Consider the following 25799-nt stretch of genomic DNA (forward strand, 5'->3'; position numbering starts at 1 on the left):
CAGTAACCGGCTGATAGAGGAATACAGAGGCCTGGCCCCTTGCCTCCATCTGGGGAACTCTGAGGGCAGTCCCAGTGCCAGACCCCAGGAGGCATGGCTCAGGTCTAGGTTGTATCTGCATCCTGAGTCAGCTCCCATCTTCCTGTTTTCTTGGTGACATCATTATATGAAATCAGACAATGGAATTAGTAATATTAAGTTTCCAGGAAGGTAGAACTCTCCGGAGGGAGGAGGGAGGTTCCACGAGATGAGGCTGCTGAGAGCTATAGAACCCCTCTCCTAAGCGTCTGTGCAGTGGGGCTCAGCCCTGTGCTCAGAGACAAATAAGAAAGCCTGAGCCAATGCGTGTCACACTGAAAGTATATACATACATATACCCATGCACAATTCAAATATAACCATGCATCCCAGTGAATAGGGGTTTGTCTGTGTGTACATCTGCCCCAGATCCAGTTTCTGTTCTGCCCCGATCTGCTCAGCCTCACCCTCCCTCTGGTTCTTGGCTGTCTGATCAGCAGAGAACCCCAGCTGCTTTCTCTGTCACCTCGCCTCCTAGCACTGCCATCTGTCTCAGCCTCCCCAGCGAGGACCAGACCTTGGCGAGACCTCTGTGACATCTGCTGTGATGGTAGCCACGACAGCTCTGAGCTGGATGACCTGACCCCATGCCATGGGGAACAAGACTTGGTTTCTCCAGTGGCTGCCTGGAGGAGGCGGGAAATGCCACCAGGAAGTGTAGGGAATTTTAACATCCCGTTGGGTGAACTTTGACCAAGAAGGGACAGGAGATAGCAAAGAGCCAGGAAATACATGACTCACTTTGTCTGGCCCTCCTGGGCTGTGCAGGGTGCCGAGGCCGCATGTGGACTGTCTCAGTTGGTTTGGCTGCTGTAACAAAATGCCATAGTCTGGGTGGCTCATAAACAATGGAAATGTATTTCTTAGTTCTGAGGCCAGAATCCAGGATTGAGGCTCTGGCAGATCCAGCATCTGTGACAGCCTGCTTCCTGGTTCACAGATGGTTGTCCTGTCACTGTGTTCTCACACGGCAGAAGGGGCCAATGAGCTTTCTGGGGTATCTCATAAGGACACAAGTCCCATTTTCAGGGCCCCTCCCTAATGACCTCATCATCTCCCAGAAGGCCTCTCCGCACCATCACCTTGGGGCTTAAGATGTCAACACATACATATTTGGGTGGAAACAAGCATTTAGACCATAGTATGGTCTTTCTGAGACTTCTAGTGTGACAAAGCAACTGGCTGTGTTTTTCTGTGACCCTGTAGCCTCCTCGGTAACACACAACTTTGTATTTATTTCTGTCCTTCCCTGTCTCACTTGCCTTCCCCCACCTCACTCCTGTGGTTCTGGGGATGAATCATAGCAATGAGCTGGGACAAGATTTGCTTCAGTCCAGGCGTGGTGGCTTGTGCCTGTAACCCAGGGCTTTGGGAGGCTGAGGAGGGAGGATAGCTTGGAGCCAAGAGTTCAAGACCAGCCTGGGCAACATAGTGCAACTCCGTCTCTACAAAAAAAGGTTTGCTTCAAGCTCCGCTTTCTCAGAAGCCTGGGGTAAGATGCCATTTTAGAGCCTTTGTGTACATTTAAATAACATTTTACGTTTGAGTGCTATGTTTAGCATCTTAATGTATATGAAATGCCTATGTGTGTGTGTCTGCTGAACTGAACGAATATGTGTGCTAACATCTAAGCAAATGTGGGAAAGATCTAATAGTTGACCATAGCCGGGGGGTTGATACATGTGAAAATTAGGATATTAGATATCTATTGGTGCATCACAAATTACCCAGAATACAGCAGCTGAAAACAACTAACATTTATCATCTCACAGTTTATAAGTGGGTCAGGTAGCCGGGGGTCGCTTAGTTGGTGAGTATGGTTCAAGGTCCCTCATGAGGCTGCGGTTAGGGGGTCACAGTGTTGGCAAGGGGCTCATGGCCCAAAGCGGGTGGGTCTGCTTTTCTGCTCACTGTCCTGCCTGTCGGCAAGACTCATGCTGTTGCCACATGAGCCTCTCCACAGGGCTGCCTCACGACGTGGTGGCTGCCTTGCTCTAGGGAGAGCAGGAATGACCCCCAGAAGGAAACAATTGTTCTTTTTTTTGGAGCCAGGGTCTTGCTATGTTACCAGGCTGGTCTCAAATTCCTGGCTTCAAACAGTCCTCCCATTTCAGCCTCCCTGCTGAAATTATAGGTGCAAACCACTGCCCAGACAATAGTCCTTTTTTTAATTCTTAAATTTTAAAATAACTTATTTTTAGAGACAGGATTGCATTCTGTCAGCCAGGCTGAAGTACAGTTGTGTGATCACAGCTCACTGCAGCCTCAGTTTCCTGGGCTCTAGGGTTCTTCCTGCCCTAGCTTCCCAAGTAGCTGGTAGTACAGGCTCATACCACTGTGCCCAGCTAATTTTTAATTATTATTTTTTTTTTGCAGAGATTGGGTTCTCATTATATTGCCCTGGCCTGGTCGTGAACCCCTGGCCTCAAGCGATCCTCCCACCTCAGCCTCCCAAAATATTGGGATTATAAGCATGAACCACTCTACCCAGCTGTGGTCTTTTTATAACTAACTCTTGGAAGTGACACACCATCACTTGTGCCATATTCTGTTCTCTAGAAGTGAGTCAATAAACCTAGTCCACACTCAAGGGGAGAGAAGTACACAAGGGTGTGAATACCAGGAGGTGGGGACATTTGGGGGCTGTATTAGAGGTTGCGGGCTACAGTCGGCATATTGTTCCAGTTGTAACCTACACCAACAGTCCCTGACTAGTCTTGGGAAAATCCCCTGTTTTGTCCCACAATCTTCTTGCATATTTAGCAGAACAGATAAGTGGAAGGGCCTTATAAACTGTAAAGTACTTATAAATTGTAGTTGTTATTGGCCGGGTGTGGTGGCTCATGCCTATAATCCCAGCACTTTGGGAAGCTAAGGCAGGTGGATCACCTGAGTTTGGGACCAGTCTGGCCAACGTGGCCAGGTATGGTGGTGGTGCATGCTTGTAATCCCAGCTACTCAAGAGGCTGAGGCAGGAGAATTGCTTGAACCCGGGAGGTGGAGGTTGCAGTGAGCTGAGATCGCACCGTCATACTCCAGCCTTGGTGACACAGCGAGATTCTGTCTCAAAAAAAAAAAAAAAAAAAAATTGTAGTTGTTACTAAAGAAGGCTCATCAACAGGGAGGAGTCTCTTTCCATAGATGTGGTTCACAGCAACCTAGCGGGCTTACTTTAATTTATTAAATCAAAGTGCAATAAGCAGAACCCTGTGTTTAAAAGATGCATATTCACTCTTCATTCATCCCTACCCTCAGGCTCAAATGCTGTAACCAGATATGGACCTGAGGCCATGCCAAAATGAAGGAAAAAACCATCTGGTCAATTTAATCAATCCAATAAACGCATCCTTTCAAACTGGTCCAAATATTTGGAGCCCAGACTTCTATAGGTAAATGACTGGCTGAATTTTTAGATTTGACTGATAAGATGATTTGGGGTTGTAGAGACACTACTTAAGAGAGCAAGGGTCAAATAGCAAATAGAGAGTCTAATTGGGCTTAAAACTTGGAGTCCTCGTGCTGAGCCAGGCTGAGCTCACCATCCAGCTCCTGGGAGGGGCTCTGTGTCTGTGGGTGAAGACTCAAAAGAGCTCATCCAGTTTCACTTTTCTGGGCCTTCATCAGGGGGATGTTTTCTGTCTGTTGCTGTCCTCTGATTCTTCCCACCTCCATTTTAGATGTCACGGGTGATGGATCACTTCCTGAGGTTGCCTCTTCCTTAATGCATCCGTTCTCCATTCTCTGGGGGAACTGCTCTTCCCAGCTCTTCTCCTTGGACAATTCCGTTTGGGCCAAGGCACAAACCCACACCATCCTGGGGGGCTCTCTGCTTATGGGGAGTTCTACTAACCTCTTCTCTTTCCCAGAATCACTTTAAGGACTGAGAACAAAGACAGGCTCAGAGGTCCTGGAGGGAAACTTAGGGAGAGGAGGCTGGGATGATTGGGGGAAGCTGAGAAAGGGAGGGGGGAAACGTTAAGGGACCTTTCTGTAGTACATTAGCTCCAGGAGGTGATACATGCCAAATGCTTAGGACAGTAGCTGGTGCACAGTGAACACTCAGGATCTGTTAGCTGTTGTGATCATTACTATCCTCATTATCATCTGCATCTCCCAGGGCAATTGATTGCTTTCCACTTTGTGATAGTAATCTCTGAAATTCAAATGGGGTGGTGGACCCAAAGCTCCTGGCACCGGGCTTGATGGGAAGTTGGTACTTCACAAAAGTTCTCTCTTCTCTCAGTATCTGTTCTTCCAGGTTTCTCTGTGTCTCACACAGTGCCTGGCAGAAAGCTGATGTGAATCCAATCTGTCAATTGAATAAAGAAGCTTCATTTTGTTGGGTATACCTACAAAGAGGCTGTTCAGAAATGGTTCTCAACAAAGAGTACTTTTTGCCCAGGAAAGGGCACTGTGGCTATGCACGTCACCACGTGGAAGGGCAGTGGGGCTGGATGTCTACAAAGAAGACTGCCATTTTATCTTGCTGTGAAATGCAGGTGGATGGGCCATGCCTGGATTTCTCAGTGAGGGTTGATCACTGCCCCCTGCATTGCAGCTACCCCCACCAACATCCTCCTCTAATGGTCTGCCCTCCAAAATATTGGCCCTGGATTTCACTTGGAGGCTTCATAACACCTGGTGGGTAAGCAAGATCCTGACTCCTTTTCACTAAGGTGCCCTTCCCAGATCTGCTTCCTGCTTGCTTCCTTCCCTCCTGCCCATAGAAAGGACTCACACTTCCTATGATATTTATACTGATGTGCCTTGCTGTAGCCTGAAAGGCTCTTTATAGATGTTAGCACCACATTGTAACCCAGAGTTTTGTTTGCTATTCTCCTCTGGTGCCTATGGACTTCTCAGTGCTTGTCCTGTGATCTCTGTACCTGTGTGTCCTGCATCTATGAGAACCATGCTGTGTAGCTTCACATCATCCCTACAAAATAAATGCTAGAATGACTGCATTTTACAGATAAGAAAGTAGCCTCACAGCAGTGATGTTTTTGTTTGTGGTAGATGCATTAGGTGATTACATGAACCCCTTCTCTCTCTTTTATCTACAAAAGTTGGAAACCTAAATATTCCCTCACCCAGCCTCCTCTGTGGCTAGAAGTGGTCATCAGATGGTACTGATCACTGAGACCCTCTTGGAACTCTCTGGGCATTTCAAGGACTAAGAAATGGACAGATGTTACTAGAATGACTTCCCTTCTCCCATCTGTCTGTCTTTCCTGAGTATGGATGTGGCATCTGGAGCAAAGTCAGCTATCCTGAGACTTAGATGACAAAAATCAATTAGCAAATGATATCACAGTGGAAAGATAGAAATACCTGGAATTCCTCATGGCATCACTGAGGTCTAAACCAGTGCAAATAACCGCCTGCCTCGAAGCGCCTGAAAGATATGTGGCTGTCCTCCGGGAAGCGTGAGAGCCCTCCTTAAGATAAGAGTCACAGAATGTCTTTGGTCTGTCCCAAGGCGTAGTGAAAGGAGTGGCTGAGGGGACAACTAGGAAGTTTGCTTCCCTCCCATGAGCGACTGAGAGTTTTGAGCAAATTTCTGGGAAAAGCGCCAAGGATGGGTCTGCTGAGAGCTGTCCGCCAGGGTGGTGCTGATATGCAGATTAATGCCACCTAGCTATTAAGGAGACAGGGGAGCTGTCCCTGCAACAGCCACAGCGAACTGCTTTCTGCCTGACTCTGCGGCACAGCAAAGAGAGGTCAAGGGGTATGTGCACGCGCGTGCGTGTGTGTACGTGTGTGTGTGCACACGTGTGCATGCATATGTGCATGTGTGTGATTTTCAGGTAGTGTGGCTATTTCTACCATTTCAGTGAAAAGTCATCCCTGACAAGTGGGAGAGCTCATAGGCTATGGCCTTTCAAAACATTCTTCACTAAGGGGAGAGCTGAGTCTGGTGAGGATGGAGGACTGGGGTTCAAGTCAGCTGTAAAAGAGCCTGAATTCTCTCCTAGTCTCTTTGGTCTGGAGTAAGGGCTTGCTGGGAGATGTGGAATACAACCAACAGGTCTGTGTAGACAAGTTGCCTAGTTTGGTGCTTATCTTTAGATAAGTGAAAAGTAAAACCTGCAAGTGCTTCTTTCCTGAAGCATATCAAGGAAATGTCCCACCAGGGCCTTCTTCTGGGACGTACTCTCCTAAGAGCATTTATGGGCTCTTACGTGTTAGTTTTTCTTCTGAGAATCCCAAGGCTTATCTTTTTTGCTGTCCTGTCTTGACACAACCTTGCCAAATAGCCTAGCCCATAATTTTTATTTCTTGCTTCCCATCTCTCAGTAAATGCACAATTCTAAGTATTTTTTGTTGTTGTTGCTGATAGTAACTGCTGAGAAACTGACATGGGTAAAAACAGAAACAGAAAACAAACATAGGTCAGTTGCTAAGTTACGTGCTGTCTTAAAAGCCTTTGAGAAATAGCTGGGACTGATCTTGGTTGAAATCTAAATGGAGTTTCTTTTGACTCTACTTAACCCCTTTCTGACCCTTTCACTGGTCTGTCTATTGGAGTTTTTCATCCCTTGATTTCTCTTTTGATTTTCTGGGCCAGTGCTTCTGTATCTCCCACCTTTCTGAGACGTCCCAGCCTCTGTCTTCCACAGGACCTGATAGAGGGGAAGAGAGGCAGATGCAGCAGGAGGGTGTGCATATGACAGTCTCAGAAAAAAGGGCTCTAGTGTGGTTCACCTCCACCTGTGAGGAAGCTGCCAGGTGTTTATCCTGTCCTCCAAATCACACATCACTCAGGAAAGCTTCTTTGGAAATGCCTCTATCTCTATGACCTTAGAAGGAGCCCATTGCAATGTTTAATAGCTCTGGGATTAAATATTTTTTTTTTGCTTTTTTTTTTTGAGACCGAGTCTCACTCCATTGCCCAGGCTGGAGTGCAGTGGCATGATCTTGGCTCACTGCAACCTCCGCCTCCCGGGTTCAAGCAGTTCTCCTGCCTCAGCCTCCTGAGTGGCTGGGATTACAGGCATGTGCCATCACACCGAGCCAATTTTTGTAATTTTAGTAGAGACAGGGTTTTACCATGTTGGCCAGGCTGGTCTTGAACTTCTGACCTCAAGTGATCCACCTGCCTCAGCCTCTTAAAGTGCTGGGATTACAGGCATGAGCCGCTGAGCCCAGCCCAAATAAATTATCTTCTAACATCCAACTTACTTGAGACCTGCTTTTCTTTGACCTGAGGAACTATTTCTTAGCCTTTCTCCTAATCTTCCCATTCCATGCAAACTTTTTATGAAGGCAAAGGAGTAATTCTCAAACCTCCTGCCCCAATATTATTTGGGACTCAATACATATTTATTGAATGAATGAAGAGTTTCCTTCCCATTCAGTCTTGGGATATAGGAAGAGGCAGTCCTGTGTTATGGACAGTGTGAGTGGCTAAGGAGGATGTGGTGATCCTAGATCACTATTGGGAAGTGGAGATGCTTGGTCCTCAACTCCTCACCCTGGGTCCTTTCTTAGAGTCTCATGCCAGGCTTATGGCTAGATTGGTCTTTTTATTGGAGAGCTCATGACTTGTGCTTGCTAATTTAAAAAGAGGGTCTTATGTGGCTGTGCCTCTGGCTTTAACTGCCATTTCCTACCTCCCTTTCCCAATTAACCAAACTTTCCCCATTTTTCAGTTTTCTATTTAAACTCTCTCTTTTCTGTCTCATCTCCCCAGATAGAAGCTTGAAGGTGAGTTTCTGAGAATGAGGGCTTAGCAAACAACAAGCAGAGACAGACTGACCTTAGCAATCTAAGGAGGCCAGCAAGAAGGCTGTCCCCTTTTGGCGCTTAGAGTCAAGATATGCAAGATCACTCAATTAACACTAAATTATTTGTATATTACACTGCACCCAACCAAAATGTCTCTCTAGTTAGTTAAGAACTCACAGATGCCACAAAGGTAACTGGATTTACAATATTTTGAAACATTCTGGGTATCAGCATTAGAGATCCTGAGGTTACGGTCAAGAAGGATTTAGTATTGGTAAGAGATGCTGTCACAAGAAAACAAGAGAAGATTTTAGTAATAATTCAAGTACAATCTCCCTATCCTCTGTGGTCATTCACTCTCTCTGCTGTCTATGTCCCATTTGCTGCCCACAAACTCATCTGCTGTCTGCCTACCAGCCCCCACTGCTCCACTTCACCCTTCGGTCCCAGATTTTTTCTAGTCACCAGGTTATGTGTTCTTTTCTTTGTCACCTATGCATTTTCTGTAACAGGACTCTATTTCTCATTGAGGTTGGGTTCCCTAAGAGAGATTGGTTCTCTGGCATACAGACAAGTTGTACTCTGCCATGTATCTGTGGGGTGATCTTCCCAGCACAGTCAGTTTGGGAACTTCAGCTTTGTAGAACTCCAGATTTAACAAAACCATCGTTAGTGAGTGATTATCCACTTTACAAAGGATTCCTTTAAATAGCGAAGTCCCAGAATGAGCTTAAAATAGATTTAATTTAACACAAGTCTAATTTGTACACCCTGTTCAATAGCATGCTGATTGTTAGGGATGAGGTGTGTGTGTGCTTATTTATAGACTAATTGCTTGTTTGTCCTTTTAAACCCCCCTACTTCTTACCTAGTAGACCACACTCCCTCTTTCAAATTCTTCAAGATTCAATTCTTGGAGAAGGCTATTTTCTAATGAAAAAGAGAATCAGCTCGGTCCCATCATTACTATTGCCCATGATTAGAGAGAGGGGACTTTCTTCACTAAAGACTAACCCATGACATGCAGCCTCTTCCAAGTCTCTTTTCAGTTCTCTGCGTCCTTCTCTGTTTCTGAGAACAATCAGCAATTGTAAAGTTCGCACTTGACTTTAGTATCAGTCTTTGGGTCCCTATTATCAAGGCAGTGCCCACACCACTCATGGGCTTTGGGATAACAGAAGGAAAGGCTATGGCCTCATTGCCTGTACCCATCATTAAAACGAGACAAAGAGACCTCCCCTTCCTTCTGTTGAATCTCAATCTGAAATTCTGCAATAGATATTGCATAGTTCAGTACACATGACAAGTGGTTTTCCTGCTATGGCTATGTCTATGGGATTCTTGCTAATCTGGTGGAAATGGAGGTAATTTAAGAAGAAAATTCAGCTTATCTGTAAAATTATTGCTTGAATGTTTCACTTGTCAGTGGGATACTTTGGAGGGCATGGAGTCCTCATCCATATGTAATTGCTAAAGAAGTGTTTAAAGAAATGCTTTAACAAATTATTGCCATGGTCTCCTTCATGGTCTTCCTAAAGTTTCACCTCTTTCTCATGAAAATTTATCCTTTCTTAACTGTGTGCCTCAAACTTTAATGTGAACATGAATCATCTGGGGAGCTTGTTAAAAAATAGATTCTGATTTAGTACGTTTGAAATAGGGCTTGAGGTTTTTAGAATTTCCAACAAGCTCCTGGGCAATACTGATGATGTTGGTCTAAGCACCATACCCTGAGTAGCAAGGCTCTCTAAACTACCACAGTGGTTATTCCAAATGTGAATCTGATCATATCACTTCCCTGCTTTATTTCTATTTTTTGAGACAGGGTCTCACTCTATCACCCAGGCTGGTATGCAGTGACACAATCATGGCTCACTGCAGCCTCAACCTCCTGGGCTTGGTGATCCTCCCACCCCAGCCTCCTGAGTAGCTATGACTATAGGTGTGTACCACCATACCCGGCTAACATGTTGTATTTTTTGTAGAGATGAGGTTTCACCTTGTTGCCCAGGCTGGTCTGGAACTCCAGGATTCAACTGATCTGCCTTTAAGGTTAAGGTAAAAATCTTATGCTGACATAATAATCAATATAATTATAATTATAATTTACAATCAGTCTCCTGCCTGCCTTTCCAATGCCATCCATTACGCATGCTGTTTCCAGAACTGCTCAAGCTCTTCTCTCCCTTTGCCTGTGCATTAGTCCCCATCGATCTGGCAGATTTCCACTCACCCTGCTAGAATCGACTCACACATCTCCTCCTCCAGGAAGCCTCCCCTGTCACCTAGAGGCCACTGTGCTTCCCACTTGGAAGAAAGTATTTACCGTGTAGCTTGGTCATATATTGCATGGCTGGAAAGTTTTGTCTACATTTCCTTCTCCCCATTAGACCTTCAGTTCCTGCCTTGGTCATATTCGCATGGCCTCAGAACCTCCAGCTCCTAGCCCTGTTCCTGGCACACTTGATAAATATTTGAGGGAATGTGGAAATGAGCTCGTAATTTTGTCTTTTTGCTCCCTACATGGTGCTTGCTCAGCTAGGGTCAGTCTATCTCTGATTGTTGTTTGCTAAGCCCTTGTTCTCAGAAACCCCTGTTCAAGCTTCTATCTGGGGAGATAAGTCTGATGTACTGGAGTCGTGTCTAATTCCGTGGCCTGAACATTAGCAGCAGTTAATTCATTGCCATTGTTTGGAAAATGTTAATTAATCAACATGATTCTCCTGGTGCTCAAGGGAAAAAGTCAAACTGCTTTAAAAGCAGCATTTACTGCTTCAGGTAAGTAAACTCTACTAACTAAGGCTACATTCTCAGACCAAGCTGCCCATTAGAACCACTTGGGAATTTTTTTAAAAAAATACTGACGTTTGGGTCCTATTTCCAGGAATTCTGATGTAATTGGTCTAGGGGTAGGATCTGGCATCAATATTTTAAAGATCTACCTAGAGCAGGCGTCCCCAAACTTTTTACACAGGGGGCCAGTTCACTGTCCCTCAGACCGTTGGAGGGCCGCCACATACTGTGCTCCTCTCACTGACCACCAGTGAAAGAGGTGCCCCTTCCTGAAGTGCAGCAGGCGCCCAGAAAAATGGCCTCAGGGGGCCATAGTTTGGGGACACCTGATCTAGAGGATCCATTGAGATCCATTTTGCCAAGGTAAGCATCACAACTAGCAATCATAACTCTTTCCTAGCAATCAGTTGCCACTTATCTGATGATGGATTATCCAACTATTGTTCTTCCGTAAAAAATCTTGATTTAAATTTGTTCTAGACATAATTAGCAAAGGTGATAAAGTTCTTACTTCAACGTATACACTAACTCTCATGTACAGTTAGGCTTCTATGCAGTCTTAAATTTTACCAAGTGATCTTTTGAATTAAAACCCTGTGTATCACCCCAACCAGGTTCAAATCAGAGCGACGGAGAATCAGCTTTGGATGGCTTTCCATCAGTCCCAGGATTGCTGCTTAGTTCTAGAATGGACCCAGCTGTGGGAAGAGTTCGGATTAGGGCCGGTGTCCAACTTTTTAGCTTTCATTGGGTCAGTTTGAATAGAGTAATTTCTTTGAAGAATTGTGCAGTCTTAGAGCCCCCAGATAGCAATTTCTGAATTAATGATCATTTTGGAATAAAGCTGCTACTGATATTCCTTCACTGGCACAGAGAATTAGCAGTAGTACTTACAAAGGCTTAGCTCACAGAGCCTTGAAAAATCAGATGTGCTTTCACTGGGAGCTCATTTTCCCTTTAGAGGGGTTGGGCTTTGCAAGAGCGTGGTCCGAGTGCATCAGAGGAGACTGATGTGATTTCCCTGCTCCCTTCTTACTGGGCAGATAAATGGGAACACGGTCCTGGGAGCCACTGTCCGATAAAGGGGAGTTTGATAAACAGAGGCCAATAGCACTGTTGCACATTCCCTAAGGCTGTCTTGCTTTCTAGCATTAAATCCATTGGCACAAAGGGCTCAGTAGGATAAAGAGGGCATAGGCTGGTAAACTTCTGGTCAATTGATAGTTTAGTGTCTCTCATGGTCCCCAGTCTGGCTTAAAGAAGGTGTTTTTTTTTTTTTTTTTTTTTTTTTTGGCTTATCCACAGTCTCAGATTTCCCACCCACCTACAACCTTTAATAAAGTCATCTCCCAAATAAGATCAAGGGTTTAAAGTGGCTTTAACTCAGGCTGGTAATGCCTTGATAACCCTAGAAAAAGGTTGAGAATTTATTTTCCTGGTAGCTTTATAAGAAAGTTTTATTATTGTTATTATTATGATTAGTTTTTTACACGAGATCTTGCTCTCTCACCCAGGCTGCAGTGGCACAAGTGTAGCTCACCACAGCCTCGAACGCCTGGGTTCAAGCAATCCTCCCACCTCAAATTTTTGAGCAGCTGGTACACTGCAGGTGCGCACCACCATGCTCAGTTCATTTTTTATTTTTTGGAGAGATTGGGTCTTGCTATGTTGCCCAGGCTGATTTTGAATACCTAGGCTCAAGTGATCCTCCCACCTTGTCTCCCAAAAGTTTGGGATTATAGGTGTGAGCCACCATGACTGGCCTAGGAAATCTTTAAAAGCAGCCCCACTAGAGAGCATTTCCTTGAAGGCAGGAGGCTGTTTGTCCTTTTTGGTATTCTTCCCTCTGCCTCTTCCCCACATTGCCTTGAATATTGTGGACTGTCATAAATGACAGTAAATAAGTCTCATGAAAGATTTTGAGTGCTTATTGTAGCTAAGTACTTGTACTTTATATACAATCTCTAATTAAATCTTCCCAGTAACTCTGAGAGGTAAGTAATATCTTCACCCAGTTTTACAAATGGGACAACTAGGGATCAGTGAAGTCAAATCACTTGTTCAAGACCATGCAACCAGTCAGCGCAGAAACAAGATTCGATCCAGGTTTGTGGGATTACAAATCTTTGTTCTTAGTTTACCCTGTTGTCTTACCATGGTGCCAGAATGCCTCAATCAGAAGCACAGAGTAGGGGATGTGATTTGTAGAAATGCAGATTTCTAGGCTTGACTCTCAAGAGATTCTGATTCAACTGGTTTGGTGTGGGACCCCAGGATCTGTGGCCTCTCAGGAACACGCTTGTTGAACTGTCTTGCATATCATCCTGGCTTCTGTGGTGATTAGGGGTCTAGGTCTTCATGTCACATGGCTGTTGTCAACATACCCCAAAATGATTTGAACCTTTCACACTCAGAATTTCCTTGGCAACACCAGCTGTCTACACAGCAAGAGGAGTTCTTAGACTAGTCATGGTGGCTCATGCCTATAATTCCAGTACTTTGGGAGGCTGAGTCAGGAGGATTGCTTCAGCCAAGTTCGAGACCAGCCTGGGCAACATAGTGAGACTATGTCTCTACAAAAAAATTAAAAAATTAGCCTGGGGGTGGCCTGTGGTTCCAGCTACTTGGAAGGCTGAGGTGAGAGGATTGCATAAACCAGGGAGGTTGAAGCTGCAGTGGGCTGTGATTGCACTACTGCACTCCAGCCTGGGTGACAGAGCAAGACCAAGTTTCAAAAAGGAAAGAAAGGAGAAGGAGAAGGAGAAGGAGAAGGAGAAGGAGGAGAAGAAGGAGATAGATGAAGAAAGAAGAAGAAGGAGGAGGAGGAGGAGCAGGAGGAGGAGGAGAGTTCTTGTGTAGCACAAATATGCACTTCACTGCAGTCTCCTCCGAGGCAAGCAGCATCACCTGTTTCCTGGAGTGGTCCCCATTTTATCTGCATCAGTATTAATGTCCCAATCACATACAGTGAAAGCTCTCAAAATACACCAAGGACTCCCTCAGTACCCTCTGTCACTGTAACCTGTGCTCTTGTATATTTTCTCAAGTGGGGTTGACTTCCGTCAACCTTAAATGTTAATTCTGCATCACTTTATAAAGGTGTGGCCACAAAGTCTCAGGTAATGTGGGCTTCTTCCTTCCTGTGAATGCTGGAATGTGACTTTAGGAAGAAGCTTAGAGTCTGAATAGAAGTAAATGCTGACCGGGAGCAGTGGCTGTAATCCCAGCACTTTAGGAGGCCAAGGTGGGTGGATCGCAAGCTCAAGAGATCGAGACCATCCTGCCCAACATGGTGAAACCCCGTCTCTACTAAAAATACAAAAATTAGCTGGGCATGGTGGTGTGCGCCTGTAGTCTCAGCTACTTGGGAAGCTGAGGCAGGAGAATGGCTTGAACCTGGGAGGTGGAGGTTGCAGTGAGCTGAGACTGCATCACTGCACTCCAACCTGGTGACAGAGCAAGACTCTGTCTCAAAAAGAAAAAAAAAAAAAAAAGAAGTAAACTTTGAGGTCCTTCTGCTTCCCACCTACCCTGTGCCTGATGGAGGAGAATGGATGTTTTTGTCCTCTCCATGAGGGGGCGCTCATCCTCTCCAGAGACCATGGCTGCCATTAACAGCTCCAGTAACTCCAAAAACATTTTACAACTGTGAGATGTATCATACACATCAAAGAGTGAGTAAAATGCATGTGTACCATTGGAGGATGATAGTATTATAGAATGAACACCTGTATATATTCCTCACCAGGTTAGGGCACAGGATGTAAGCAGACCTTTGACTGCTGGCACGCACACCTGCCTTCCTTCCTCCCACCAAACTCCCTTCCCAAGTTCTGGTGTTAATCATTCCTTGATTTCCTTTATATTTTGCCACTTACATATGAATTAAGTTATCATGTATTTAACCGCAGAGGTTACCATCATGGACTCAAGAGCCAAACTGCTTGAATTCCCATCACAGCCCTATGCCTGATTGGTCATGCAATACTGGGAAAGTAATTTCTCCTCTCTGTGACTCAGTTTCCTCATCTGTGAAATTGGAGTAATAATAGTTCTTACTTGAAGGTTGCTGTGTGAAGTCAATGAGTGTATGTTGCAAGACTTTATAATGGGACATGTACGTAATAAACATCATGACAATAGTTTCTTGTTATTTATATTAAGCTGATATCTACCTTCCTGCAGATTAGTACTTCTCAAATATCTATGGTGAAAGGTCTTTAAAAATATTTCCAATCCTCTGTGGACTGATAATTTTTAAAATACGGTAACATTGAATAATTAGAAAGTGAAATAGGTATAGGGCAGGGTTGCTTATGACTATAATCCCAGCACTTTGGGAGGCCAAGGTGATACTTAAGGTCAGTCGGAAGTTCGAGACCTGCCTGGCCAACATGGTGAAATCCTGTCTCTACTAAAAATACAAAAAATTAGTTGGTCATCGTGGCGTATGCCTGTAATCCCAACTACCCGGGAGGCTAAATCACGAAAATTGCTTAAACCCGGGAGGCAGAGGTTGCAGTGAGCCAAGATGGCGCCACTGCACTCCAGCCTGGGTGACAAGAGTGAAGAATCCATCTTAAAAAAAAAAAAAAAAAAGAAGAAGAAAAGTGAAATAACCCAGATATACAGAACTCAAACTCTATTTTTTTTTACTGTTAGAGTCAACAGAAATAAAATTATGATGTCAAATTGTTGTGTTTTTCAATGATTATTTTCAATTTCTATACTTGTCACGAACTGGTAGCAAACAGCTTGTGGACATCCACCAGCTCACAGATACACTTATTTCTGGTGTTAAGGAACCTTCTGTGTAAAGACTGGAGAACTGTATATCTAAGTTCTGATTTTTCTGACAGAAGAATAACACAAGAACAAACTTCTAATTTTCTGAATCTTTTTTTTTTTTTTCTTTTTAAGAGACAGGGTCTTACTCTGTCACCCAGACTGGAGTGTGGTGGTGCGATTATAGTTCACTGCAGCCTCGAACTCCTCCAAGTGTTCCTCCTGCCTCAGCCTCCCAGCTAGCTGGCACTACAGGTGTGCGCCACCACGCCTGGAGATTTTTTTTATTTGTTATAGAGACAGGGTCTTAGTATTTTGCCTAGGCTGGTCTCAAACTCCTGGCTTCAAGTGATCCTCTTGCGTTGGCCTCCTAAAATGTTGCGATTACAGGTGTGCGCCACAGTGCCTGGTCTGATTTTCTGAGTCTTGAATTAGCTTGCAGGTTCTTTGAAGCTGTCTCCTACGTCCTCTCCGCTCTCTAGCAATGCCTTGAGTCCTCTAAGTATAGGGGGCATTGGAGGGCTCCTAAGACAGCTGTAGGGAGACCCATGTATGTTATGAGTTGGACCACATGAACTTGCCAACATTCTACTCATTTTGACTTTATTATTTTATTTATTATTATTATTATTTGAGACGGAGACTCATTGTGTTGCTCAGGCTGGAGTGCAATGGCATGATCTTGGCTCACTGCAACCTCTACCTCCTGGGTTCAAGCAATTCTCCTGCCTCAGCCTCCCAAGTAGCTGAGATTAGAGGCACATGTCACCACATCTAATTTTTGTATTTTTAGTAGAGATGGGGTCTTACCATGTTGGTCAGGCTGGTCTCGAACTCCTCTCCTCAGATAATCCTCCCGCCTCGGCCTGCCAAAGTGCTGAGATTACAGGCGTGAACCACTGCACCCGGCCATCTTGACTTTTAAAAAGGCAATTTCATGTGTTCCAATCTGCTATTTAGTTTTCCTGGTCTGACCTGTTTGACCTGGGGCTGTATATTCCCCTCTCCCCACATATCTGTGGACTAATCCTTATCGGGTACTGAAGTCCTCCCATTTCTAGGAGTTCACAGAAACCTCAAGTGCTGGGTGAGGAAGGATGGCCTGGTGATCTCCTACTGCCTGTGTCCTAGCTTTCAAAGTTGCTCCCAGAACCTGAGGCTGAGGAGTGGTCTGCCCTGACCCCAAGGCATCTGTCAAGGAAGATCCTGTTGTGCCATTTCAAATAGATAAAACCTGGCTGAACATAACCCTGTGGGTTGAAGTCAGGACTCCAGGGTTCTTACCCAAGCTCCATTGTACATTTGCAGCCTGGGTCATTATGCCTTCTAAATACACAATTTCTGTGGTGACCCAAATGCATCCACATTGGACTCAAATCAGGACAGAAATCAGCCGGTAGTTCAGAGCTGCTTCTGAATTAGAAATTCTATTTATTTTACTGTGCGTTTTTAAACTAGTAATATTCAAACAAGACTAGGGGTCAGAGGCTCTGCCCACCTGATGTGAAAATTACTATTTTTAATTCTGACAACTGTAGGAGGTAAAAAAAAAAAAAAATCACAAAGTCTGCTTGAATGTTAGTCAAAAATAGTCCATCTGCTGACCCTGGATTAACATGTATGTTTGCCAGGGAGCCCCAAGAGATGTCTTTTATAGTCATTTGATCTGAAAGAAGGAACATGTCAGTTTCTGCCTGCCTGAAATCTGCCTTACAAGATTCATGCCTGCCACTGGCTCTCAAATTAAGGGACAGGCTGCCAGCAGTGGTCACAGGTTACTAATCCTGCATTTGGGGATGTGGGCCAGAGAGGGGAGCTTGGCCGCTCAGTGACAGTGGCCTCTGCCTTTCATGTCCCCTTTCTGTGCACTGCTATGGGATCAACTGTGTCCTCCTAGAATTTGTATGTTGAATTCCCAGCACCCAGGACTGTGACTGTATTTGGTGATAAGGGCTTTAAAGAGGTGATTAAGTTAAAATGAGACCATTGGGGTGGACCCTTCCAATGTGACTGTGACCTTATGGGAAGAGGAAGAGATGCCAGGGGCATCAACAAGAGGGCTTCGGAAGAAACCAAGCTTCGCAATCCTTTACCTTCAGACCTCCAGCCTCCAGAACTGTGAGACAATACATTTCTGTTGTTTAAGCCACCAAGTCTGTGGCACGTCGTTATGGCAGCCCAAGAAAACTAATACATGCACGCACATGCTTAGATGCATGCATGTAGCCCCAGCGGCAGAGGCACACACATAGAGACACGAACAGATATCACCCACAAAACAGCCACGCACACCTGTGTTCACTGCCATACGCACTGCCGGGCACTCGCTCCGCTGCTAGCAGGAAGAAAATATAAACAGTGATTGTAAACTCAGTCTCAGCCTTGTTAGTGGGCAGTATCTCACAAAGGGTAAAAGATCAGGAAACAAGCATCAACAATGGTGTAATTCAGAAACGTGGCAAAAGGGCTGAAGCCTGAGACAGGGAAATGGCCCAGGCTGGTGCACAGGAGAGTGATTTAGTGGTGAGTGCTTTGGTTCAGGTGGTAGATGGGCTGCCTCTCAAAGTAGCTCTGTGCCTTTGGGAGGCTGAGCATGGTGGTTCACATCTGTAAGCCCAGCCCTTTGGGAGGCTGAGACGGGTGTTCGCTTGAGGTCAGGAGTTCAAGAGCAGCCCGACCAATACGGTGAAACCTTGTCTCTACTAAAAATATATATATATATATATATATATATAAATAAATTAGCTGGGCGTGGTGGCATGTGCCTGAAATCCCAGTTACTGAGGAGGCCGAGATTGCAGTGAGCTGAGATCATGTCACTGGGTAACAGAGCAGGACTCAGCATTTAAAAAAGAAAAAAAGGCAGCTCTGTGACTTTGGGGACGTCTCTTTACCTCTCCGGATCTTGATTTTTCTATTTGTAATAATGAGGAGTGAAGCAGTTCTTGAACTTTAGCTTGCATGGGAATTACCTAGGATGCTCATTAAAACACCGACTGTTGGGCTCCCTCTCTGGAATTTCTTACTCTGTGTGTCTAGGGTGGGGCTCGATGCATTTCCAATAAGTTCCTAGGTGACGCTGATGCTGCTGGTCCAGGGACTACATTCTGAGAACCACAGGACTAGAGGAACCCTCTGGGCCTTATTAGGTCTGAAATCCTGTTGTGATGGGCAGACATCAAGACTAAATATAATGGTTACTGCGGTTCTCAACCAGGGCGATTCTGCACCGCAGGGACCAGTTGGCAATATCTGGAGATATTTTTGATCGTCACACTCCCTGGGGGTGGTACTACTGGTATCTAAGTAAATAGAGGCCAGGGATGCTGCTAAACATCCCACCATGCACAGGACAGCCCCCTGTGACAAAGAATTAAATTATCTGGTTTAAAACACCACTAATGCCCAGAATGAGAAACCCTGGTTTAAATGATTCAATTCATCTAGGTTTGAGTTTGCAGAAGATTGGTAGATGTTGGGATACACCTTATGGAAAGATTGATGACAAGCTCTTATTGCTCTGAAGGTAAAGATCTATATAAAAGATGCAAGATTCTTTGAGCTAGATTCCTCTTTCCAGATTTTTTGCTCTTTGCCCCAGGACCTCACTCAAGGCTGGACAGGAGATTATGTTTCTTGAGAAGCTTGCGGATTTTAGATCCCAGGGAAGCCTCCTGACAAAACATAAGGGCTGGCTCCCAGCAGGGCACATTTTCAAAACAACATCCATCCAGGACCGGGAAGGCCTGGCTGCATTAGATCGGGACTGGGTGTTGATTGCATTGTGTTTCCTTTCTCTGCTTGCTTCCAATCCATGGGCTAGAAAATGAGGGCAGCCCTTGTGGATTCTGATTAGAAGCTTCACAAATCAAGTCCCTAAATTTGCAGAACGTTGTAAGCCAGAAAAGTAAGAGTGTGTGTGTGTGTGTGTGTGTGTGTGTGTGTGTGTGTGTGAGAGAGAGAGAGAGAGAGAGAGAGAGAGGAGAAATTTTGGATTTTGTGTGTGTGTGTGCATGTGTGTATAGTGAGAACCACGTATTCAAACCATTCCCTATTTCTGCACCTCATCCTGCCAATTACAATCTGCTTGGTGGTGTGAAACTGACAGCCGGCAGCAGTGATGGAGACAGGAGGAACGGTGAACAAGGGCTTTGTGCATTCTCAGCTTTAGAGAGAATGTTCAGTGGGGCAGACAGGCATGTAACTGGCAGGTTTAGGAATCAGTAAAAACCAAGAACTGGAAGTCCTAATTTATTGTCTGTTTCAATACAAGGCTGGACACAGGCTATTTAATATAATGCATTGTTTACAAGTGGAGGAGAGTGGAAGTTATTGATGCATTACAAATGCAGGCAAATGCATCTCATAAGCCAAGGGTTAGGTAATAACTATTGCAGAAGACTAAATTTGACTTTAATCCCCTGAAGAATGGCATGCATACAGCTTAAAATGATAAAAGCAAGAGGGGGCGGGGAGAGAGGGAAAGAAAGGAGGGAGAGAAGGAGGCAGAGTGAGACAGAGGCTGAGAGACAGAGAGAAGAAGAGAAATGCAAGCTGATTTCCTCCTGGGATTGTCTATTTCTTGATTAGGAAATAGAGTGCAAATTGAGAGAAAAGATTTTTGAAGACCTTGTTTTGATAAACAGCCTCATGCTTGGCAGGATGTTTTTGGTGGCAGGGTGTTTTTGGTGGCAGGTCTGATGTCTGCGTGGTCAAGCAGCTTGGAGCGATTTACAGACCTGCCAATCCCTTAGATAATCCCAAAGACAGAAATAGAAAACAAGTCCTAGTTTGACCACTGCACGTAGCCTGGTCTGTGTCCTTCTCCTGGGGTCTTTAGAGCCATGGCCACAGTGGCTGGCTGTATACAAGCTTGCTTGGTCTTTGGGGTTAAAATTCCCCTACTGTTGACACAGTGCACAATGCTTTGGGCAGAGTAGGTGTCCTGTGAATGCTGGCAGCGTGAACATAGGGTGATGCAGGCGCCCACGAAGAAAGGATGTATCTGGACTCCATATTTCAGTCTCAGCTGTGAAAGTGACTTCAGAGTAAGCAAAAGAGAGTCAGCTCCCCACCCACGCTGAAATCTCTCTGCATCATTTATTGACAAAGGTGTCCAAATGCAGAGTGGAAAAACCACATGATAGGGCACCTCCTACACCTGGTGCAACCCACTCCTATGCGGAATGGAACTTAAGAATGATCACCACGTATTGGGTATGTGGCCACCACTGTGCCGAAATCTCTACGTGGCTTATCTCTCTTTATGCTTACATCCAGCTTAGGAGGTATTAATCATTATTCCCTTTTAAAAGACATAGAAACTAAGGCACAGAGAGGGTTCACAGCTGGTAACTGGTGGAGAAAGGAAGAACTCAAATTCAGGCAGATTGACTCTGCACACTGTGCTCTTAACCATCAAGGATGATCTTCCTTAAGTTGACCTGAAGTCTGCCTCTCCCTCCTCCCTGAGGGATCTCATTGCAACGGTTAGTCTCATGCGACAGTGTGCCCAGTGCTGGATTTCCATTATCAACATGAGTCACATTTGCCTTGTTTCTGGATGTGTTTGCAGGGCACCATCTGCCTTCTCTGGTGATCCAGTGGCAGAGGGAGAAAGGAGATTGGCACTGGAAGATCTTTCTGTGACAGCTTTCTAACTGTGACAGCCAAGTGCATCCAGCCTGGGTCACAGAGCACAGAGAGTCCCTGATCATAACTGCATGAAGTCACTATTTGTGGATCACTCTGAGATAAATGAACGAACTCACTCCGGAGAATAAGCAGTGGTCTGGGCGACCCCATCTGTGTGCTTAGGCTGGTTGAATCCTGAGGACAGCCAGTAATCTCACCTCTCTAGGCTAACCCCAACACAGCAGGCCCTGAGCAAACATTCGTCAACTATCTGATCTGACAGCATTCCGGCTGAGAGCAACGCTGCCAGCCCATGTCCTCAGAAGGGCTGAGCCTGGAGAGAGAACACATTTTTATTTAGAAGTTTGATCTTGACCATTTGGCCATGCCTTTGGGGTAAATAGACTCATAGCCTGGAGTCCTATTCCCTTGCAACTGGCATATATTTTTGTACTTTGTGTCTTATGCGTGTCTGCCCAGGAAGCATGATGGGTCCCCTCCTGGTTTCCTGTGGGACCTTGTGGACAGGTCACCTTCTTAATCTAGGATAGAAGGGCTCCCAGGATGTTTAAAAAAGAGAAGCTAAACCAGTCCAGACAAAACATATGGCATGCCCCAAACCAAATGGATTATTTCCTTCTCTTTCTGAGTGCCATTTCTCCTGAGTTGCTACCATAATTTTCGCAGTCACACAAGCTTGAAAAATCAGAGGCATCTTTGTCATCTCTTACGGCTCTCACGTCCAAATCAGTGCCCAGTCCTAGTTACTCTGTCTCTGAAATGTCTCCCCCTAAAAAGACCTGTAGGTAGTTTGAGTCTTTTTAGCATTCACTGGATCAACTGTAGTTGATTTCCTAAGTGGTTTCCGTGCCTCCAGCTGTCAACCCACTTTGGATGCTCCTAATTCTACACACAGGCAGAGAAAGAACTTCCTAGTGCAGTGGTTTTCAAACTGAGCCCGAGGAGCCCTAGGGTTTCCCCGCCATGTGTCAAGTCCTTTTCAATAAGCCAGGGACCAGGGCTCAGGTCTGCAGGAGTCTTTTGGGGCCCTCGCTGCAATTCAACCAGTTCCAATTTCTAATTTAATGAGATCTGAAAAATAAAAAGACTTAAAAGGCCATAAAGGAACAGCTCTACTTTTAAAAAATCTCTTTCAGGACTTTGATGTGAGATTCCACATAAGAAATGTGTTGCTAAGGATTTTGAAAACTGTTGTCCAAAACACAAGACCCTACTGAAGGAGGTCTGAGATAAAGTCTTTGTCTTGACTTGAAAGCTCTCCAGGCAGGGTTTGGGGAGCCATTTACTCATGGGAAAGTTACCTCCTTGGTTCTCAAAGACTCAAAGACGAATGGGGTCTGGGACATTTGGGTTTCTTACAAACCAGGGGTAGGGGATAGTCAAGAGTGAGGAGACTCAAAGGGATGATTGGTTAAGTTGCTTCATGCTCCAGGGTTTGTTATCAAATCACTGGAAAGGTAAAACTGGAAATGGTTTGAGCTGAAACTGAAATCTAACAGAACCATCAAGACACCCACATGGCACACCAGCAAAGGGCATTTCTTCCTCTGCAGTTGGTAGGGTGTTGGGTACCTTTGGCAGTCTACAGAGGGAGATGATTCCCAGGGAATTCTTGTCTCATTTGTGTCTTACAAGCAGAACCAGAGGACAAAATCTCAGCTCAAAGAGAACATAAGGAGTGCAGCATTTTGGGTCCAGCTTTCTTTCTGGTCTCTGAAATGGAGCGTGCAAGGTTTCTCAAAGCTGGACCCAGGTATGCTCTGCCTCCAGCCTCAGCTAAAGAGTCAGCTCTGCCTTTCCAAAAGGAGCAACTGATCTCTTGAGAAAGTTGCGGCCTTTGTTTGGGAGTGTTTTCTGATTTTGGCTGTCATGCTCAAGACCAACACTGAGGCTGGGTGAAAACTTGGAACAAATGAGCCATTACATGTGAAAGGAAATCTAACTGCATCCTTTACGCAGGGATTCAAAGCAGGTCAGTGTGACGGCAAAGCGTATGTTCTTGCCACCATAGCATGCCATGGAGTTAATTTAGACACTGTGAATTGCTATATGAGTGTTCAGTATTGTTATTATTATTTTCTTAGTGTTTGAGAGGGCATAAAACTATGGTTCTCAGAGAAGAATGAGGCTGTATTTTAAAAATGATTTTACTATGCCTTCTCCAAAACAGATTTAAACTGGTTCAGAATAAAAGACATAGAGCTAATAATACTCTAAACCATTAACCCAAGAGTGAGATGACAAGAGCTAAGTCATAAAAGGGAGCCAGGAAGTATTTATAAATCAGAAAATGTAGGCTTGTCCTGACTTCTAAGAGTCCATTGTGAGTATCTTTTCCAAAGTCTGTTGTTCAGCAATAGAACATCAGGAGTGGCAACGGTGGGGCTAGTTACACCATGGAAATTGGCAAATGTTTCAAACTGAGAGTTTTTTCTCCAGGTGAGCTGGTTGTTAGACATTTGCCAGCACGTCATTTCGCTAGCAAACGCTACTACAAGCTAGTATGATGTGCTTTCGGCATTTGGCTCTGCTGTCCAAGGGGTGCTGGCTCCTAACTACCTGCGTTCAAGGGAAATGGGTTCCGCTGTGATTGCTGATGGCAGTGGTGATGGTATCACCCAATTGGGTGAGCAGCTAAGACGAGAAGCATTGTTTCAGAGACTTTTTGCTTTCAAGGAACAAAATCCATTCAAGTTAGTCTCCGTGAAAAGAGAAGGCCGGGCATGGTGGCTCACGCCTGTAATCCTAGCACTTTGGGAGGACAGGGTGGATGGATTGCCTGAAGTCAGGAGTTTGAGATCAACCTGGCCAACATGGTGAAACCCCATCTCTACTAAAAATACAAAAATTAGCTGGGCGTGGTGTCAGGTGCCTGTAAACCCAGCTACTGGGGAGGCTGAGACAGTAGGTGGAGGTTGCGGTGAGTTGAGATTGTGCCACTGCACTCCAGCTTGGGTGACAGGGTATGACTCCTGCTCAAAAAAAAAAAAAAAAGAAAAAGAAAAAAAAAAAAAAAAGAGAAAGCCATCAGAAGGATACAAGTGTCTCTCAAAGAACTCAAGGAAAAAATACATTCCTGGGTCTTAGGAATGGCTGGAACCAGCAATTAGAAAGCCTTCAGACAGGAAGGCTTTCTTTCCCCTCCCTCCGTCCCCGCTCCCCCGACCTATGCATATTCTCATCTGTTTCTCTCTGGGTATCTGATTTATTTTTCCTTTCTACAGACTCCATTTCTCAGTTCTACTTCCATGTGGACCTGATGTAGTCTTCCCAATCTCGATCAGTTTCCAGCTTAAGTATTCTCAGGAAGCTAGCTAGAACTCCTGTATTTCAAAGATCACTTCTTAGAAGAGAGAATCTGATTGGCCCAGCTTGTATCAGGTAGTCATCCTTGATCCAACCAGTTGTGGTTGAAGGGATGAGGTCACTTGTCCTCAGCAAGGACTCTGAGAGAAGGCTCCCTGAGACAGGGCAAGGTGAGGCAGAAAGATGAGTTGACTTAAGTGTCTGTGCTCAGCATGCATTCACGTCCCTTGGTGGTAGCACCAATGCTAAAGGATGGGGATACCAAGTTCTGGAAGGTACGACATGCTGTATTTGTTATTCTCTGAATATATATAGTAATTTCCTATGATAAAGAATGACTTTTTTTTTTTTTTTTTTTTTTTTTTAGTGGAGTCTCACTCTGTCACCCAGGCTGGAGTGCAAGGGAATAATCTCGCTCACTGCAACCTCTGCCTCCTGGGTTTAAGCAATTCTCATGCCTCAGCCTCCCGAGTAGCTGGGACCGAAGGCATGCACCACCATGTCCGGCTAACTTTTGTATTTCTAGTAGAGATGGGGTTTTTCCATGTTGGCCAGGCTCATCTAAAACTCCTGACCTCAAGTGATCCACCCGCCTTGGCCTCCAAAGTGCTGAGATTACAGGCTGAACTCTGTACTTAATCTTTAATGTTCATATTTCTGGTAATATAGTCTATATGAAAGGAAAGAGAACAATAGTGGGAGATGGGGAAAAGAAAGAGAACCACATTAGCAAGGAACCATGGCTGTGAGGAGAAAATACCAAGCAGTCCTGTGGCTTGGGCGCCGTCTCTAGAGGGTCAGCATGGAATTTGGCCAAAACAGATATAAGTCAGATTTAGGTCTTGAGCATTGAGGCCTGATGCAGCATCCATTTACTTTATTTTTTTATGTTTTGAGACAGGGTCTCTGTTGCACAGACTGGAGCACACTGGTGTAATCTCAGTTCGCTGCAATCTCAGCCTCCCATCCAGCTATTCTCCCACCCCAGCCTCCTGAATAGCAGGGGCTACATGCACGCACCACCACACCCAGCTAATTTTTTGTATTTTTAGTAGAGGCGGGGTTTTACCACGTTGCCCAGGCTGGTCTTGAACTTCTGAGCTCAAGCGATTCACTTGTCTCGTCTCCCAAAGTGCTGGGATTACAGGTTTGAGCCACCTTGCCTGGCCTGATGCAACATTTATGATGAGGAGACTCTTACTGTGACTGTGCTATTTGCCCACTTTTCCACACTGATAAAATAGGCAATAGTTTAAGGAGAAAGAGTCTGGGCCACCTTGGGTGTGCTATTTCCCAGAACTCTGAGCAGAACACCTTTACCTGGGGAATGGTGGGGGAGGTGTGGTTGCACTGAGCAGTGTGAATGTACTGATTGGTGTGTGACATATGCCGACATGTGTTTGTGATGCAGACATCATGATCACTGGCGTAATTTATTGCACACTGCTTCAAAT

The 25799-nt window shown here is 45.1% G+C and overlaps 1 long non-coding RNA gene across 3 annotated transcripts in view; it reads left to right on the forward strand.

Annotated features, from left to right (window-relative positions):
* Positions 1-25799, forward strand: part of LOC141580877 (uncharacterized) — a 64895-nt gene that overhangs the window by 26451 nt on the left and 12645 nt on the right. Inside the window, exons 1-2 of one of the 3 annotated variants that reach the window (XR_012513311.1) lie at positions 1156-1570; positions 9792-9864. This is a non-coding gene — a long non-coding RNA (uncharacterized LOC141580877). Of the gene's footprint in view, positions 1-1155; positions 1571-4549; positions 4724-9791; positions 9865-25799 lie in introns of those variants that run through there. The other 2 variants (XR_012513312.1, XR_012513310.1) reach the window with 2 other exon arrangements.

This window comes from Saimiri boliviensis, chromosome 13 (genome assembly GCF_048565385.1).
Source record: "Saimiri boliviensis isolate mSaiBol1 chromosome 13, mSaiBol1.pri, whole genome shotgun sequence".
In the NCBI taxonomy this organism is placed as follows: Eukaryota; Metazoa; Chordata; class Mammalia; order Primates; family Cebidae; genus Saimiri; species Saimiri boliviensis.